At 37.6% G+C, this 19,108-nt stretch overlaps 1 long non-coding RNA gene across 1 annotated transcript in view; it reads right to left on the bottom strand.

Annotated features, from left to right (window-relative positions):
• Positions 1 to 2,380: 2,380 nt before the first annotated feature.
• LOC115938324 (uncharacterized) overlaps positions 2,381 to 19,108 on the bottom strand; it is a 57,121-nt gene continuing 40,393 nt past the window's right edge. The window contains exon 2 of the long non-coding RNA XR_014141313.1: positions 2,381 to 2,867. This is a non-coding gene — a long non-coding RNA (uncharacterized LOC115938324). The remainder of the gene's footprint in view (positions 2,868 to 19,108) is intronic.

The raw sequence follows: 19,108 nt of genomic DNA, 5'->3' as shown, positions 1-19,108 counted from the left end.
GAGAATCAAACAGGGATTTAGATGGGAGGGGGGAGGGGGGATTGGTTAGCCTGGTGATGGGTATTAAGGAGGGCACATACTGCATTGAGCACTGGGTGTTATACGAAAACAATGGATTGTGGATCACCACATCAAAAACCAATGATGAATTGTATGGTGACTAACATAACATAATAAAATTAAAAAAAAATAAAGACAGATTGGATAAAAATAAAAGATTCAATAATATTCAGTCTAGAAAAGATACACTTAAAGAGATATAAACAAGATTAGAAATAAAAGATGCAAGAGATATACTGAACAAATGTGAACCAAAACAAAGCTGGAGTAGCATTTTCAGCATCTGACAAAATCGAATTAGGTGACAAAGAACAGAAGATATACACATCATATACATATGCATCTTACAATACAGTTTTGAAATACATCTCACTTGATGTACTTTACTTGTAGCAGAACTTTAGAGAAAAAAACATTTGGATATTTTAACACTCTACTTAGAAAACGACAGATCAAGAATGCAAAAAAAAAAATTAATAGAGATATAGAACACTTGCAGAATACAACTAAAAAACTCAAGCTGTTTCATACACAGAGTAGAACTCTATCCAAGAGAGAACATATAATCACTCAAGACAACAAACAAAACATTTCCAAAAAAGCAACATGATTATGGCTATTAAGAAAGCCTCAATAAAGGGGCGCCTGGGTGGCTCAGTTGGTTAAGCGACTGCCTGCGGCTCAGGTCATGATCCTGGGGTCCCAGGATCGAGTCCCGCATCGGGCTCCCTGCTGTCAGCAGGGAGTCTGCTTCTCCCTCTGACCCTCCCCCCTCTCATGTACTCGCTCTCTCTCATTCTCTCTCTCTCAAATAAATAAATAAAATCTTTAAAAAAAAAAGCCTCAATAAAGTCAAAAGACTCAATATCACACAGTCCATGTTCTCCAACCATAATACAATGGCATTAGAAATTAATAAAAAATAAAAGCCAGTATTTAGCATGTGTTTGGAAACAAAATGCCATACTATTAAATTAATCATGGCTTAAAAGGAAATTCTAAACAAAATTAAGAGATATTTAAAAGTGAATTATAATAAAAGCACAGCAAATGAAAATCTATGTGGCACAGCTAAAACAGAACTAAGAAGGAAATGTATGGTTTTAAGCACATTTATCAAAAAACAACAAAGGTTAAAAATAAACTAGTGAATAAGTCAATTCAATGAAAACACCAAAAGAACAAAGAAACAAGGAAAATACAGATATTAAAAAGCAAAGTATCCCCCCACACACATACACATTCACACATACACACACAAAAAAACAAAAAACAAAAAATCTAATTTGAAGGCATATATGTACCCCAATGTTTATAGCAGCATTATTTACAATAGCCAAATTATGGAAAAAGCCCAAATGTCCATTGACTGATGAATGGATAAAGAAGATGAGGGTAGTTAAGATGGCGGACAAGCCTCCCTTGTCCCTTGAACACAGCTAGATCAACAACAAATCATTTTGAACAACTAGGAAATCAATCTGAGAACTAAGAAAACAATCAGCACAATTGGAGGTAGAGAACATGGTAGATGCAAGGTTTGGAGCTGTGAACTGGAGGACGGAAAAGCTGCTGTGCCATGAAGGAGAGGGAACCATTTTTGTGAAGCAAAGTCAGGGAGAGAGGGAGAGAATTGAGAAAAAGCAGCAAGTAGGGTTCACACAATAAACTGAGGGGAGCGGATCCTCTGGGTTGCACTGAGAGAGATGAGAGATTGCTCCCCCTCCTGGAGTATATTTGGAAGAGGGTATTTTTTGCCTCACCAATGACAAAGAACCTGCCAGGAGCCATTGCTGCCCTTCAGCAGCAAGGGACAGAGACCCACACCAAGGGTAGATAACCTGGTCACAACTTTTCACTGTGCATCACAATAGACTGCAGACACTGCATGCATACCTTGCCACTGCTTTTCTGGGACAGAATGCTGATAGGTGCACCACAAAGCTCTCCTCTGGGGGAGGGAAGCATGTCCACAATTTGCTAAGCTCCTTAAGATTTGGAGTTTTGAATCCCAGCTGCACTCCAGAGCTAAAACACAGGTGCAGACAGGGTGAGGGCAGCTATCAGATGAAAGCCTGGGACAACAGAAATTTTTCACTTTTCTGTGAAGGCCACCTCGACAGTGACAAACATGAGTCCCCATCCCCAGAGACAAGAGGGTGGGTTGACACCATCTTCCACCCCCCAACCACCCTGACCCACAGCACAGTTGGATTTTAGAGAGAAACACAGCACCTCCAGTGGAAGCTACAGTGACTTACAATGAATCTCACCTCACTGTGCCTGGGTAGAGGCATCTTTGCAAAGGCAGGGCTGACTGTGAGCCAGTGTGAGAGGCCTCTCCTTTAGAAGACCAACACAGGCCCCCCAGCATATACCAGGTCTCCTGATCATAGAGTGCTCCAAAGGATCAGCTACAGTTCTGGAGGAAGAGGACCAGGACCATGCTTACTTTTTTTTTCAAATCTTTTATTTTTATATATATATATATTTTTTTCTTTTTTCTTTGGTATTAGGCTTATAGTTTCTTCTTCATTTGTTGGTCTGTTTCCTTTTCTTGTTTTTTGGATGAGGCTTCTTTTTTTTCTCTTTCTTTTCTTTTTTCCTTCTTTCTTATTCTTTGGAATCAGGATTATACTTTTCATTTCTCTGTTTCCTTTTTGGTTGCCCTTGATTTTCTCTTCTTGGATCTGTCCTTTTTTTTGTTTTTAATCAGGCTTATCTTAACAAACAAATCAAAGTACACCTAGTTAAAAGTCCAAACATTCCACACTGCAAGCAAGGAAGAACCTCTGCAGAGAACTGACCTGTGGGAAAGAGCAGACAAAATACAATCCCAGACTGCACACAGCATGCACCAGGAACACTTCCTGAAGCTCCAGGACCTAGACAGTGCAGAAGCCATTTTTAATACAGTATTACTCTCAGGAGCAAGGAAAAATCACAAGCTTTCAAAATATGCAAAAAATAGAAAACTAGACATAATGACAATACAGAGGAATTCTCCCCAAAGAAAGATTAAAAAGAAATCACAATGAAGACTTTAATCAAAACAGATATAAGCAATATATCTGAACAAGAATTTAGAACAACAATCATAAGAATACTAGCTGGGCTTGAAAGAATCATAGAAGACAAAAGAGAAACGCTGGCTTTAGAGATAAAAGACCTAAAAAGTAGTCAGGGTGAAATAAAAAATGCTATAACTGAGATGCAAAACAGATTGGATAGATATAATCACAACAAGGATTGAAGAGGCAGAGGAGAGAAGAGGTGGTAGAGAAGATAAAATTATGGAGAATAATGCAGCTTAAAAGAAGCGGGAAAAAACCTATTAGATCATGAATATAGACTTAGGAAACTCAGCAATTCCACAAACTGAAATAAAATTCATATCATAGGAGTCCCAGAAGAAGAAGAGTGGGAAAAAAGAGGCAGAAGATTTACTTGACAAATTGTAGCTGAGAACTTCCCTAATCTAAGGAAGAAAACAGGCATTCAAGTCCAAGAGGCACAAAGAACTACCCTTAATATCAACAAAAACACATCAACAAGACATTTCATAGTGAAATTTGCAAATACAAAGATAAAAAGACAATTCTGAAGGCATCTAGGTACAAAAGATCTGTAACCTAGAAGGGTAGACACACAAGGCTGCAGCAGACCTGTCCATAGAAACTAGGCAGGCCAGAAAAAAACAGCATGATATATTCAATGTGCTAAATGGGAAAAATATGCAGCCAAGAATACTTTATCCCCAAGGCTGTTGTTCAGAATAAAAGGAGAGATAAAGAGTTTCCAGGACAAACAAAAACTAAAGAAGTTCATTGACCCTAAGCCAGCTCTGCAAGAAAAACTAAAGTGGACCCTTTGAGTGGGAAACACAAAAAAAGTAACAAAGACTAGAAAGGAACAGAGACAATCATCAGGAACAGCAACTTTACAGGTAATAAAATGGCATGAAATTGATAACTTTCAATTATTATTCTGAATGTAAAAGGACTAAATGCTCCAATCAAAAGTCATAGGGTATCAAAATGGATTAAAAAGAAAACAACACCCATGGATATGATGCTTATAAAAGACCCACTTTTGACCGAAAGATGCCTCCAGATTGAAAGTGAGAGGATGGAAAACCATTTATCATGCTAATTGCCATCAAAAGAAAGCTGGAATATCCATATTAATATCAGACAAACTAGATTATAAACCAAAGACTGTAATGAGATGAAGTACATTATATCATAAAATTGTCTATCCATCAAGAAGGCTTAACAGTTGTAAATATTTATACCTCCTAACCTGGGAGAAGCCAAATATACAATCAATTAATAACAAACTTAAAGAAACTCTCTGATAATAATACAATAATAGTAGGGGACTTTAGCACACCACTAATAGCAATGGACAGATCATCTAAGCAGAGGAGATCAACAAGGAAACAAAGACTTTGAATGACACACTGGACCAGATGGACTTAACAAATATATTCAGAACATTTCATCCTAAGGCAGCAGAATACACATTCCCTTTGAGTGCACATGGAACATCCTCCAGAATAGACCACATAATGGGTCACACTCAGGCCTCAACCGGTACAAAAAGACTGAGATCATACCATGTATATTTTCAGACCACATGCTAGGAAACAAAGTCAACCACAAGGAGAAATTTAAAAGGACCACACATACATGGAGGTTAAAGAACATCCTGCTATACAATGAATGGGTCAACCAAAAAATTAAAGAAGAATTTAAAAAAATATATGGAAGCAAAAGAAAATGAAAACATGACAGTTCAAAACCTTTGGGATGCAGAGGGGGGCAATATGGCAAAGGAGTAGGAGACTCCATTTCAACCAGTCCCCTGAATTTACATGGATATCTACCAAACCATTCTGAACACCCACGAAATCAGGCTGAGATGTAAGAATATATATCTAGATCTCTAAAAGCAGAAATTATCTGCCAGGGAGCCTGGGTGGCTCAGTTGGTTAAGTGACTGCCTTCGGCTCAGGTCATGATCCTGCAGTCCCAGGATCAAGTCCCGAGTCGGGCTCCCTACTCAGCGGGGAGTCTGCTTCTCCCTCTGACCCTCCCCCCTCTCATGCTCTCTCTATCTCATTCTCTCTCTCAAATAAATAAATAAAAACTTAAAAAAAAATTATATGCCAGTCTGAGGTATGAAGGGTGGAGTCATGATTCTCTGGGTAGATATCAGAAGGTAAACAGAAGGGGGATGGAGCCGCCATAAGCTGGCACTGGAAAGTGATACGACACCGAAGCGCAAGAGCGGCCTGCGCCAGGGGACCGCCAATAACACAGAGAGCCAGCAGTGGGCCGGCAGGCCACTTTATAACAGTGCTCAAATAGGATCCAGGAGCTGCGGGACCGCTCAGGGCTTTAGAAGCACAAAAGGCAAAGACAAGTGGGGCTCCTGAGTTGATTGCTGAGAGGGTCGCTGGGGATGTGCACCGCCCATGGAAGGCTGCGGTTTTCAACAGCGCTTGCAGAAACAGAGACTGTGTGTCCTGGAAGGTTCAGAGAAGAGTAGCCTGTGATTTCTCTGCTCTGGGTCAGAGGTCTGCGAGTGGACATTTTCTTTTGCTCTGGCCCTGAGAAAAGGCAGGCCAAAGAACAAAAGCCCAAAAAACCGGTTTCCATGGAGACCAGCCCCTTGACAAGGGGCAGGGCAACTCCTACCAAGCAAGGATGCCTGAGAAACAGTGCTGCAGGCCCTTCTCCCAGAAGACAAGCTGGAAGAACAAGAGGACGACAACACTAGGGTCCCCATTAAACTCTAAAACCCCAACACCAAGGGAAAGTAGCATATTGAGCTCCATGCACTGCCTCACAGCTGGTATATTTTTCAGATACAATTTTTTTCCTTTTTATTTTTTCTCATGCTTCTCTGGGTTTTGTTTTTTTTTTTTTCACCTTTTTCTCATTTCAACTAGATGTTTAATATAACATAATTCATAGTAGTTTTTTAACTTGTACTTTTTCACACCTATTTTTTTTATACAGATTTAAGCTTCAATGTAGTCCTTTTTTCCCTATTCAATATTACCATTACATATATCACAGTTTTATTTTCCCTATAACTCTGAGAAGTACTATCTTCTAACAGATCAAAATACACCTAGGAAGAGCTGAAACACCCTACCTAGCCCACACTCAGAGATTATAGCCCCCCTCCACTGACCCCCCTTTCTTTTTAATTTTCAATTTTTTAATTCTTTTCAATTTTTTAACATTATAAATTTTATTCTTGGGTTTCATTTTGCTTTTGATTTTTCAGTGGTGACTTCCGACCGCTCCAGATTGTCCCTGGGTGCATCTTGCCAGGATCGTGGTTGACACTTTGGAATCTGTACATTCCCTCAACCACCTCTCAACAGAATGAATAGGAAGAGGAACTCCCAACAAAGAAAAGAACCAGAGACAATGGCTTCTCCAGCAGACTTAATGGATATGGATATAAGCAAGATGTCAGAGATAGACTTCAGGGTACCAGTTATGAAGTCAATAGCTAGGCTTGAGAAAACCATTAGCGGCAATATAGCATCTCTAAGGGCAGAAATGAGAGCTAATCAGGCTGAACTTAAAAATACTATAAATGAGATGCAGTCTAAACTGAATACTCTAACAGCTAGGGTAAATGAGGCAGAAGAACGAATTAGTGATCTAGAAGATAAGCTGATCGGAAGAAAAAGGAGGAGGGCTGGACCAAAAAGCTTAAAATCCATGAGAACAGACTTAGAGAGATTAATGATGCCATGAAATGTTCCAATGTCAGAATTATTGGAATCCCTGAGGGGGTGGAGAGAGAGAGACAGAGATCTAGAAAGTATATTTGAGCAAATCGTAGCTGAAAATTTTCCTAACCTGGGGAAGGAAACAGCATTCATGTCCAAGAGGCAGAGAGGACCCCTCCCAAGATCAAGGAGAAGAGACCAAGGCCCTGCCATATAATAGTAAAACTCACAAATCCTAGAACCAAGGAAGCTATCTTGAGAGGAGCAAGGGGGAAGAGATTTTTTACATACAGAGGGAGGAATATCAGAATAATGTCAGGCGTGTCCACAGAGACCTAGCAAGCCAGAATGGGCTGTCAAGACATATTCAGGGTACTAAATGAGAAGAACATGCATCCAAGAATACTTAATCCAGCAAGCTATCATTCAGAACAGATGGAGAGATAAAGAACTTCCAGGACTGGCAAAAATTGAAAGAATATGTGACCACCAAGCACACCTTCAAGAAATACTAAGGGGGGCTCTATAAAAGAAGAAAGACCCCAAGAGTAAGATAGACCAGAAATTTACAGAGACTCTATAGAAGCAAGGACTGTACAGAAAATAGGATGGCAATAAATAGATATCTTTCAGGAGTTATTCTCAATGTGAATGGCCTAAATGCTCCCGGGAAATGGCACAGGGTTGCAGATTGGATATAAAGTCAGGACCAATCCATATGTGGGCTACAAGAGACTCACTTTGAACTTAAAGACTCCTCCAGAGTTAAAGTGAGAGGATGGAGAACCATTTTTCATGCCAAAGGACCTGAGACGAAAGCTGGGGTAGCAATTCTCATATCAGACAAAGTACAAATTAAACCAAAGATTGTATTAAGAGATCCAGAGAGAGACTATATCATTCTAAAAGGGTCTATCCAACAAGAAAATCTAACAATTGTAAATATCTATGCTCCAAACGTGGGAGTAGCCAACTACATATGCCATATGTGAACCAAAATAAAGAATCAGTTCGACAGTAATACATTAATAGTAGGAGATTTTAACACTCCACTCTAAGCAAGGGCAGATCATCTAAACAGAAGACCAACAAAGAAACAAGAGTTATGAATGACACATTGGACCAGATGGACTTCATAGATATATATAGAACATTCCAGCCTAAAACAAAAATAATTATTTGTCTCAAATGCACAAAGAAATTTCTGCAAAATAGATCACATTCTGGGTAAAAAAAATGAGGTCTCAGCCAAACCAAAAGATTGAGATTATTCCCTGCATGTTATCAGACTACAATGCCTTGAAACTGAAACTCAATCACAAGGAAAACTTTGGAAGGAATTCAAACACTTGAAAGTTAAAGAGCATCCTGCTAAAGAATGACTGGGTGAACCAGGAAATTAAAGAAGAACTTAAACAATTATGGAGACTAATGAGACTGAAAACACTTCAGTCCAAAACCTATGGGATACTGCAAAGGAGGTCCTAAGAGGGAAATACATAGCCATACAAACCTCTCTCAGAAAATTAGAAAAATCCCAAATGCACAAGCTAACCTTACACCTAAAGGAGCTGGACAAAGAACAACAAATAAAACCTAAAGCCAGCAGAAGAGAAATAATAAAGATTATTGCAGAGATCAATGAAATAGAAACCAGAAAAACAGTAGAACAGATCAACAAAACTAGAAGGAGTTTCTTTGAAAGAATTAATAAGATCAATAAATGACTGGCCAGACTTGTCCAAAAGAAAAGAGAAAGGACCCAAATTAATAAAATCATGAATGAAAGGGGAGAGATCAGAAATAACACCCAGGAAATAGAACCAATTCTTAGAAATTATTACAAAGAACAATATGCCAACAAATTAAGCAACGTGGAAGAAAAGGATGCCTATCTGGAAATTTACAAACTACCAAGACTGAAACAGGAAGAAATAGACAATCTGAATAGACAACCAGTAATGAAATCGAAACAATAATCAAAAACCTTCCAAAAAACAAGATTCCAGGGACAGATGGCTTCCCAGGGGAATTCTACCAAATATTTAAAGAAATCATACCTATTCTACTGAAGCTGTTTCAAAAAATGAAACAGAAGGAGAACTTCCAAACTCCTTCTATGAGGCCAGCATTACCTTGATCCCAAAACCAGGCAAAGACCCCATGAAAAAGGAGAATTATAAACCAATATCCCTGATGAACATGGATGCCAAAATACTCAACAAGATCTTAGCCAATAGGATCCAACAGTACATTAAAAGGATTATTCACCACAACCAGGTGGAATTTATTCCTGGGATGAGAGGTGGTTCAGTATTAGCAAATCAATCACTGTGATAGAGCACATTAATAAAAGATAAAAAAGAAACATATGATCCTTTCAATTGATGCAGAAAAAGCATTTGACAAAATACAGCATCTTTTCCTGATTAAAACTCTTCAGAGTATAGGGATAGAGGGAACATTCCTCAATATCATAAAAACCATTTATGAAAAGCCCACAGTGAATATCATTATCAATGAGGAATAGCTGAGAGCTTTTCCCTTAAGGTCAGGAGCACAACAGGGATGCCCACTCTCACCACTATTGTTCAACATAGTGCTAGAAGTCCTAGCCTCAGCAATCAGACAACAAAAAGAAATAAAAGGCATCCAAAATGGCAAAGAAGAAATCAAACTCTCTCTCCTTGCAGATGACATGATACCTTATGTGGAAAACCCAAAAGACTCCACCCCCAAATTACTAGAATTCATATAGCAGTTCAGCAATGTGGTAGGATACAAAATCAATGCACAGAAATCAGTTGCTTTTCTATACATGAACAATGTAAGTGTAGAAAAAGAATTTAAGGAATCGATTCCATTTATAATAGCAACAAAAACCATAAGATACCTAGGAATAAACCTAACCAAAGAAGTAATGGATATACACTCTACAAACTACAGAACACTTATGAAAGAAATTGAGGAAAACACAAAAAGTTGGAAAAAACATTCCATGCTCATGGATTGGAATAATAAACACTGTTAAAATGTCTATCCAGCCCAGAGCAATTTACACTTTTAAAACCATCCCTATTAAAATACCATTGGCATTTTTCAAAGTGCTTGGATAAACAATCCTGAAATTTGTATGGAACAAGAAAAGATGGCAAACTGCCAAGGGAATGATGGAAAAAAAAAAAAAAAAGCTCCGGACATCACGTTGCCTGACTTTAAGCTCTATTACAAAGGTGTTCACCAAGACAGTATGGTGTTGGCATAAAAACAGAAACATAGGGCAACTGGGTGGCTCAGTTGGTTAAGCAACTGCCTTTGGCTCAGGTCATGATCCTGAAGTCCCAGGATTAAGTCCACCATTGGGATCCCTGCTAAGCGGGGAGTCTGCTTCTCCCTCTGACACTCCCCCCTCTCATGCTCTCTTTCTCTCTCTCATTCTATCTCAAATAAATAAATAAAATTTTTAAAAAAGAGAAAACAGAAACATAGACCAATGGAACAGAATAGAAACTCCATTAATGGATCCTCAACTCTATGGTCAACTAACCTTTGAACAATCAGGAAAAAATATCCAATGGATAAAGACAGTCTCTTCAATAAATGGTGCTGGGAAAATTGGACAGCTAAATATAGAAGAATGAAAATGGACATTCCCCTACACCATACACAAAGATAAGCTAAAAATGGATGAAAAACCTCAATGTGAGACAGGAATCCATCAAAATCCTAGAGAATATAGGCAGTGACCTCTTCAACATTGCCCACAGCAAATTCTTTCAACACATGTCTCCAAAGACAAGGGAAACAAAAGCAAAAATGAACTTTTGGGACTTCATCAAGATAAAATGCTTCTGCATAACAAAGGAAACAGTCAACAAAACTAAGAGGAAACTGACGGAATGGGAGAAGATATTTGGAAATGAGACTACAGATAAAGCGCTGGTATCCGAGATCTATAAAGAACTTCTCAAACTCGACACTCAAATAACAAGTAGCCTAGTCAAAAAATGGGCAGAAGACATGAACAGACACTTCTCCAAAGAAGACACAGAAATGGCTAACAGACACATGAAAAAATGCTCAACATCACTAGCCATCAGGGAAATACAAAATAAAAACCACAATGAGATACCACCTTATACCAGTTAGAATGGCAAAACTTAAAACAGGAAACAAATGTTGGTGAGGATGTGGAGATAGGGGAACTCTCTTATACTGTTGGTGGGAATGCAAGCTGGTACAACCCCTCTGGATAACAGTATGGAGGTTCCCCAATATGTTAAATATAGAGCTACCGTATGACCCAGCAATTGCACTACTAGGTATTTACCCCAAAGATACAAATGTAGTGAAAAGAAGGGGCACAGGCATCCCCAATACTCATAGCAGCATTGTCCACAATAGCCAAACTGTGGAAGGAGCTGAGATGCCCTTCAACAGATGAATGGATAAAGAAGACATAGTACCAGGCGCCTGGGTGGCTCAGATGGTTAAGCGTCTGCCTTCGGCTCAGGTCATGTTCCCAGGGTCCTGGGATTGAGTCCTGCATCGGGCTCTCTGCTCCTTGGGAGCCTGCTTCTCCCTCTGCCTCTCTCTCTCTCTCTGTCTCTCATGAATAAATAAAATCTTTAAAAAAAAAAAAAAAGAAGACATAGTACCTATATACAATGGAATATTATTCAGCCATCAGAAAGGATTAATATCCACCATTTGCATGGACATGGATGGAACTGGAGGGGATTACGCTAAGTGAAGTAAGTAAAGCAGAGAAAGACAATTATATGGTTTCACTCATATGTGACACATAAGCAATAGCACAGAGGTCCATAGGAAGGGAGGGATATCTGAAGGGGGAGAAATCAGAGAGGGAGATGAACTATGAGAGACTATGGACCACGGGAAACAAACTTAGGGTTTCAGAGAGGATAGGGGTGGGGGGATGCGGTAATCAGGTGATGGATATTGAGGAGGGTACGTGCTGTGATGAGCACTGGGTGTTATATGTAACTAATGAATCATTGAACGTTACATCAAAAACTAACAATGTATTATACAGTGGCGAACTGAACATAATAAAAAATAAATAAATAAAAGGGGAAAAAATCCTTTGCGATGCAGCAAAGGTGGTCCAAAGAGGCATGTATACAGCAATAAAGGCCTTCCTCAAGAAACAAGGAAAGTCTTAAATACACAACTTAACTTTACACCTAAATGAGCTGGAAAAAGAACAGCAAGTAAAGCCTAAATCCAGCAGAAGAGATATAATAAAGATTAGAGCAGAAATCAATGATACAGAAATCAAAAAGAAACAGTGCAACACATCAACAAAATTAGGAACTGCTTCATTGAAAGAATTAATAAGATTGATAAACTCCTAGCCAGAGTTATCAAAAAGAAAAGAGAAAGAACCCAAATAAATAAAAGAAGGAATGAAATGAGAGATGACAACTAACACTGAAGAAATACAATTATAAGAGAATATTATGGGCAATTATATGCCAACAAAGTAGGCAATCTAGAAGAAATGGATAAATATGTAGAAACATACAAACTATCAAAATGGAAACAGGAAGAAATAGAAAACCTGAAGAGACTCATACCCTGCAAAGAAACTGAATCAGTAATCAAAAATCTCCTGCACCCCATGTGTATAGCAGCAATGTCCAAGATAGCCAAAATATGGAAAGAGCCCAGATGTCACTGACAGATGAATGGATAAAGAAGATGTGCTATATATATACAATGGAATATTACTCAGCCATCAAAAAGAATGAAATCTTGCCATTTGCAATGACATGGATGGAACTAGAGTATTATCTTAAACCAAATAAGTCAGTCAGAGAAATATAAATACCGTATGATTTCATTAGTACATGGAAAATAAGGAAAAATGAGATGAACATAGGAGAAAGGAAGGAAAACTAAAATAAGAAAAAAACTGACAAAGAACCAAACTGCACAAGACTCTTAACTATAGGAAACAAACTGAGAGTGGCTGGAAGGGAGGACGCTGGGGGATGGGATAACTGGGTGATGGGAATTAAGGAGGTCACTTGGTAATGAGCACTGGGTGTGATATGAAACTAAACACTGCCCCTGACTAATAATACAATATGTGTTAACCAAATTCATTTTTTAAAATATTTTTTAAAGTTTATTTTATTATGTTGTTAGTCACCATACAATACATCACCAGTTTTTGATGCAGTAATCCACGAAATTCATTTTAAATGAAAATTTAAAAACAAAATCTCCCAAAAAACAACAGTGCAGTACCAGATGGTTTCCCAAACATTTAAAAAATAATTCATAACTATTATTTTGCAACTGTTCCCAAAAATAGAAATGGAGGAAAACATCCAAACTCATCCTATGAGGCCAGCATTACCTTGATCAAAAACCAGACAAACCGTTCACTAAATAGAAGAATTACAGACCAGTTTCCGTGATGAACATGGATGCAAAAATTCTCAACAGGATACTACCTAATACAATCCAACAATACATTTAAAAGATTACTTATCACTACCAACTTTGACTTATTCCTGGTCTGCAAGGTTGGTTCAACATCCCCAAGACAATCAATGTGATAACACACATTAATAAAAAGACAAGAAACCATATGATCCTCTCAAAACATGCAGAAAAAGTATTTGACAAAATACACCATCATTTTTTAATAAAAACCATCCACAAGGTTGGGACAGAGGGAACATATCTCGATATCATAAAAGCCATATAGGAAAGACCACAGTGAATATTGTATCCTTGTTGTTCAACAGAGTACTGGAAGTCCTAAAGGGATCCAAATTGGCAAAGAAGTCAAACTCTCACTCTCTGCAGATGACATGATACTTTATGTAGAAAATCCAAATGACTCCACCCCAAAATTGTTACAACTGACAGAAGAATTCAGCAAACTGGCAGGATATATAATCAATGAACAGAGATCAGTTGCATTTCTATACACTAAAATTGAGGCAGAAGAAAGAGAAATCAAGGAATCTATACCATTTCCAATTACACCAAAAACCATAAGATACCTAGGAATAAACCTAACCAAAGATGTAAGGGATCTGTACCCTGAAAACTATAGAACACTTACAAAAGAAATTGAGGAAGACACAAAGAAATGGAAAAATATCCAATGCTCATGGATTGGAAGAACAAATAACGTGAAAATGTCTATGCTACCCAGAGCAATCTACACATTCAATGTAATCTCTAACAAAATACCACCAATATTTTTCACAAAGCTGGAACAAACAATACTAAAAATTTGTATGGAACCAGAAAAGACTCCAAATAACCAGAGGAATGTTGAAAAAGTAAACCAAAGCTGAAAGCATCACAATTCCAGATATCAAGCTGTATTACACATCTGTAATCACCAAGACAGTATAGCACTGGCACAAAAACAGACATATATCAATGGAACAGAATAGAGAATCTAGAAATGAACCCTCAACTCTATGGTCTACTAATCTTCAACAAAGCAGGAAAGAATATCCAATGGGGAAAAAAAGAGTCTCTTCAATAAATGGTGTTGGGGAAACTGGAAACTAGATCGCGACATGTGGAAGAATGAAACTGGACCACTTTCTTATACCATACACAAAGATAAACTCAAAATGGATGAAAGACCTAAATGTGAGACAGGAATCCATCAAAATCTTAGAGGAGAACACAGGCAGTAACTGCTTTGACCTAAGCTACAGCATCTTCTTGATAGACACGTCTCCAAAGGCAAGGGAAACAAAAGCAAAAATGAAATACTGGGACTTCATTAAGATAAAAAAAAAAAAACTTTTGCACAGCAAAGTAAATAGTCTACAAAAATAAAATGCAACCTATGGAATGGGAGAAGATATGTGCAAATGACTTATCAGATACAGGGCTAGTATCCAAAACCTATAAGGAACTTATCAAACTCAACACCCATAAAACAAAAAAATCCAGTCAGGAAATGGGCTGAAGACATGAACAAATATTTCTCTAAAGAAGACACACAAATGGCTAAGAGACACATGCAAAAATGCTGAACATCACTCGGCATCAGGGAAATACAAATCAAAACCAAAATGAGATACCAACTAACACTGGTTAGAATAGCTAATATGAACAACTCAATAAACAACAAATGTTGTCTAGGATATGGAGAAAGGGGAACCCACTTGCACTGCTGGTGGGAATGCAAACTGATGCAGCCATTCTGGAAAAAAACTTGAAAATAGAACTACGCTATGACCCAGCAATTTCACTAATAGGTATTTATCCAAAGGATGCAAAAATAATGATTCCAAGGGGCACCTGCACTGCAATGTGTATAGCAGCAATGTCCACAATAGCCAAAATATGGAAAGAGCACGGATGTCCATTGACAGATGAATGGATAAAGAAGAGTGATGTATGTATACATACATACAGTGGAATATTAGTCATCAAAAAGAAGGAAATCTTGCCATTTGCAAGACATGGCTAGAACTTGAGGATTTTATGCTAAATGAAATAAGTCATTCAGAGAAAGACAAATACCGTATGATTTCACTCATGTTGAGTTTCAGGTGAACATAGGAGAAGGGAATAAAAGATGAAAACCAAGAGGGAGGCAAACCATAAGAGACTCTTAACTGTAAGAAAGAAACTAAGGATTGCTGGAGAGGAGGTGGGTGGGGGGATGGGTTAATTGGGTGATGGGCATTAAGGAGGGCACTTGATATAATGAGCACCGGTTGTTCTATGCAACTGATGAAGCACTAAATTCTACTCCTGAAACTAGTAATACAGTATGTTAACCATATTTAACTTAAATAAAATAACTGAAAAAATAGAACACCCTACTAAAGAATGAGTGGGTCAACCAGAAAATTAAAGAAAATTTTTAAAAATACATGGAAGCAAATAAAAATGAAAACATGAAATTCCAAAACCTTTGGGATGCAGCAAAGGCAGTGCAAAGAGGTAAGTATAGAGCAATACAGGCCTAATACATGCTTTCCTCAAGAAGCAAGAAAAGCCTCAAAATACACAACCTAAACTTACAAAGGAGCTGGAAAGAGAACAGCAAATATAGCATAAATCCAGCAGGAAAAGGGAAATTATTAAAGATTAGAGCACAAATATAGACATAAAAAATAAATAAATAAAATAAAAACAATAGAACAGATAAAACTAGGAGCTGGTTCTTTGAAAATAGTATCAAAATTGATACACCCCTACCCAGACATATCAAAAAGAGAAAGGACCCAAATAAATAGACTCATGAATTAAAGAAGAGAGATAACAATCAACACTGAAGAAATACAAAGAATTATAAGAGAATATTATGAGCAATTACATGTCAAGAAAGCAGGCAATCTGGAAGAATTAAATTCCCAGAAACATAAACTACCAAAACTGAAAGAGTAAGAAATAGAAAATCTGAACAGATGCATAACCAGTAAATAAATTGAATCACTAACCAAACATCTCCCAACAAGAGTCAGGGTTGGATGGCTCCCCAGGGGAATTCTACCGAATATTTAAAGAATAATACCTCTTCTGAAACTGTTCCAAAAATAGGAGTGGAAGGAAAACTTCCTAACTCGTTCTTATGAGGCCAGCATTACCATGATATCAAAACCAGACAAAGACCCGACTAAAAAGGAGAATTACAGACTAATGTTCTTGATCAACATGGATGCAAAAATCCTCAACAACATATTTGCTCATTGACTCTAACAGTGCATTAAAAGGATTATTCACCACAATCAAGTGGCATTTAATCCTGGGCTACAGAAGTGGTTAAATATCCCCAAATCAATCAATGTGATACACCACATTAATAAAAGAAAGTATAAGAACCATATGATCCTCTCCACAGATGCAGAAAAAGCATTTGACAAAATACAACATCTTTCTTGATAATAACCCTCAACAAAGTAGGGATAGAAGGAACATACCTCAACATCATAAAGGCCATATACAAAACACCCACACCTCATATCATCCTTAATGGGGAAAAACTGAAAGCTTTGTCCACTCTCACCACTATTGTTCACCATAGTACTGGAAGTCCTAGCCTCAGTAATCAGAAAATAAAAAGAAATAAAAGGCATCCAGATTAGCAAGGAAGAAGTCAAAATTTCACTCTTTGCAGACGACCTTATACTCTATGTGGAAAACCAAGTAAGTCCACCAAAAAATTGCTGGAACTGACATAGGTATTCAGCAAAGTCACAAGATATTCAATGCACAGAAGCCTGTTGCATTTCTATATACCTATAATGAAGCAGCAGAAAGAGAAATCAAGGAATTGATTCCATTTCCCATTGTACCAAAAACCATAATATACATAGGAATATACTTAACCAAAGAAGTAAAAGATCTGTACTCTGAAAACTATAAAACACTTGTGAAAGAAATTGAAGAGGACTCCAAGAATTGGAAAAACATTCCATGCACATGGATTGAAAGAACAAATATTGTTAAAATGTCTACAATACCTAAAGCAATCTAAACATTCAATGTAATCCCTATCAAAATAACAGCAGCATGGGGAGCCTGGGTATCTCAAGTCAGTTACGTGTCCAACTCTTGAATGCAGCTCATGTCTTGATCTCAGGGTCGTAAACTTCAAGCCCTGCTTTAGGCTCCACACTGCACATGGAGCCTACATTAAAGAAAATAATAATAACAAACACCAGGATTTTTCACAGACCTTGAGCAAATAATTCTAAAATTTGTATGGAACCAGAAAAGACCGCAAATAGCCAAAGTAATGTTGAAAAAGAAAACCAAAGCTGGAAGCATCACAACTCCAGACTTCAAGCTATATTACAAAGCTGTGATCAAGACAGTATGGTACTAGCACAAAAACAGAAACATAAATCAATGGAACCGAATAGAGAACCCAGTAATGAATCCAAAACTGTATAGTCAACTAACCTTCAACAAAGCAGGAAAGAATATCCAGTGGAAAAAAAAGACAGTCTCTTCAACAAATGTTGCTGGGAAAATTAGACAGCTACATGCAGAAGAATGAATCTGGGCCACTTTTTAACCATACACAAAAATAAATTCAAAATGGATGAAATATTTAAATGTAAGACAGGAAAAATTCAAAATCCTAGAGGAGAATACAGTCAGCAACCCCTTTGACCTCAGCCACAGCAACTTCTTACTAGACACGTCCCTGGAGGTAGGGGAAACAAAAGCAAAAATGAACAATTGGGACTACATCAAGAGAAAAAGCTTCTGCACAGCAAAGGAAACAATCAACACAACTAAAAGGCAACCAACAGAATGTGAGACAATATTTGCAAATGACGCATTGGATAAAGGGCTTGTATCCAAAATCTATAAAGAACTTATCAAACTCAACACCCCAAAAATAACAAAACCAGTTAAGACATGGGCAGTAGACATGAATAGATATTCTTCCAAAGAAGACATCCAGATGGCTAGTAGACACATGAAAAGATGCTCAACATCTTTCATCATCAGGAAATATAAATCAAAACCACAAGATACCATCTATCACGTCAGAATGGCTAAAATTAACAGAAGAAACAACAGATATTGGCGAGGAAGAAAAGAGGAACCCTCTTACACTGTTGGTGGGAATGCAAACTGGTACAGCTACTCTGTAAAACAGTATGGAGGTTCCTCAAAAAGTTAAAAGTAGAACTATCTACCCTATGACTCAGCAACTGCACTACTATGTATTTATCCATAGGATAGAAAAGTGCTGATTGGAAGGGACACATGCACCCTAATGTTTATAGGAGGACTATTAGCAATAGCCAAATTGTGGAAAGAGCCCAAATGTCATCAACTAACAAGTGGATAAAAAAAATACATAAAATGATATAATGGAATATTACTTGGCTATCAAAAAGAATGAAATCTTGCCATTTGAACCAATGTGGTTGGAACTAGAGTGTATTATGGTAAGCAACATAAGTCAGTCAAAGAAAGACAAATATATGGTTTCACTCATATGTGGAATTTAAGAAACAAAACAGATAAACAGAGGGAAAGGGGGAAAAGAAAAAAAAAAGGAGAGGGAAATAAGCCATGAGGGGCTCTTAACGATAAAGAACAAACTGAGGGTTGATGGAGGGAGTTGGGTAGAGAATCGGCTAGATGGGTGATGGGTATTAAAGAGGGTACTTGTTGTGATGAGAACTGGGTGGTGTACTTAAGTGATGTATCCCTGAATTCTACTCCAGAAACTAATATTTTACTGTATGTTAACTAAATTTTAAATCAAGTATATACATCATCAACTCATTTTATTTAAATTGTAGT

The sequence above is a fragment of the Leptonychotes weddellii genome, chromosome X, assembly GCF_054177405.1.
Source record: "Leptonychotes weddellii isolate Sample4059 chromosome X, ASM5417740v2, whole genome shotgun sequence".
NCBI lineage: Eukaryota > Metazoa > Chordata > Mammalia > Carnivora > Phocidae > Leptonychotes > Leptonychotes weddellii.
This window is presented reverse-complemented; position numbering and strand designations above follow the sequence as displayed.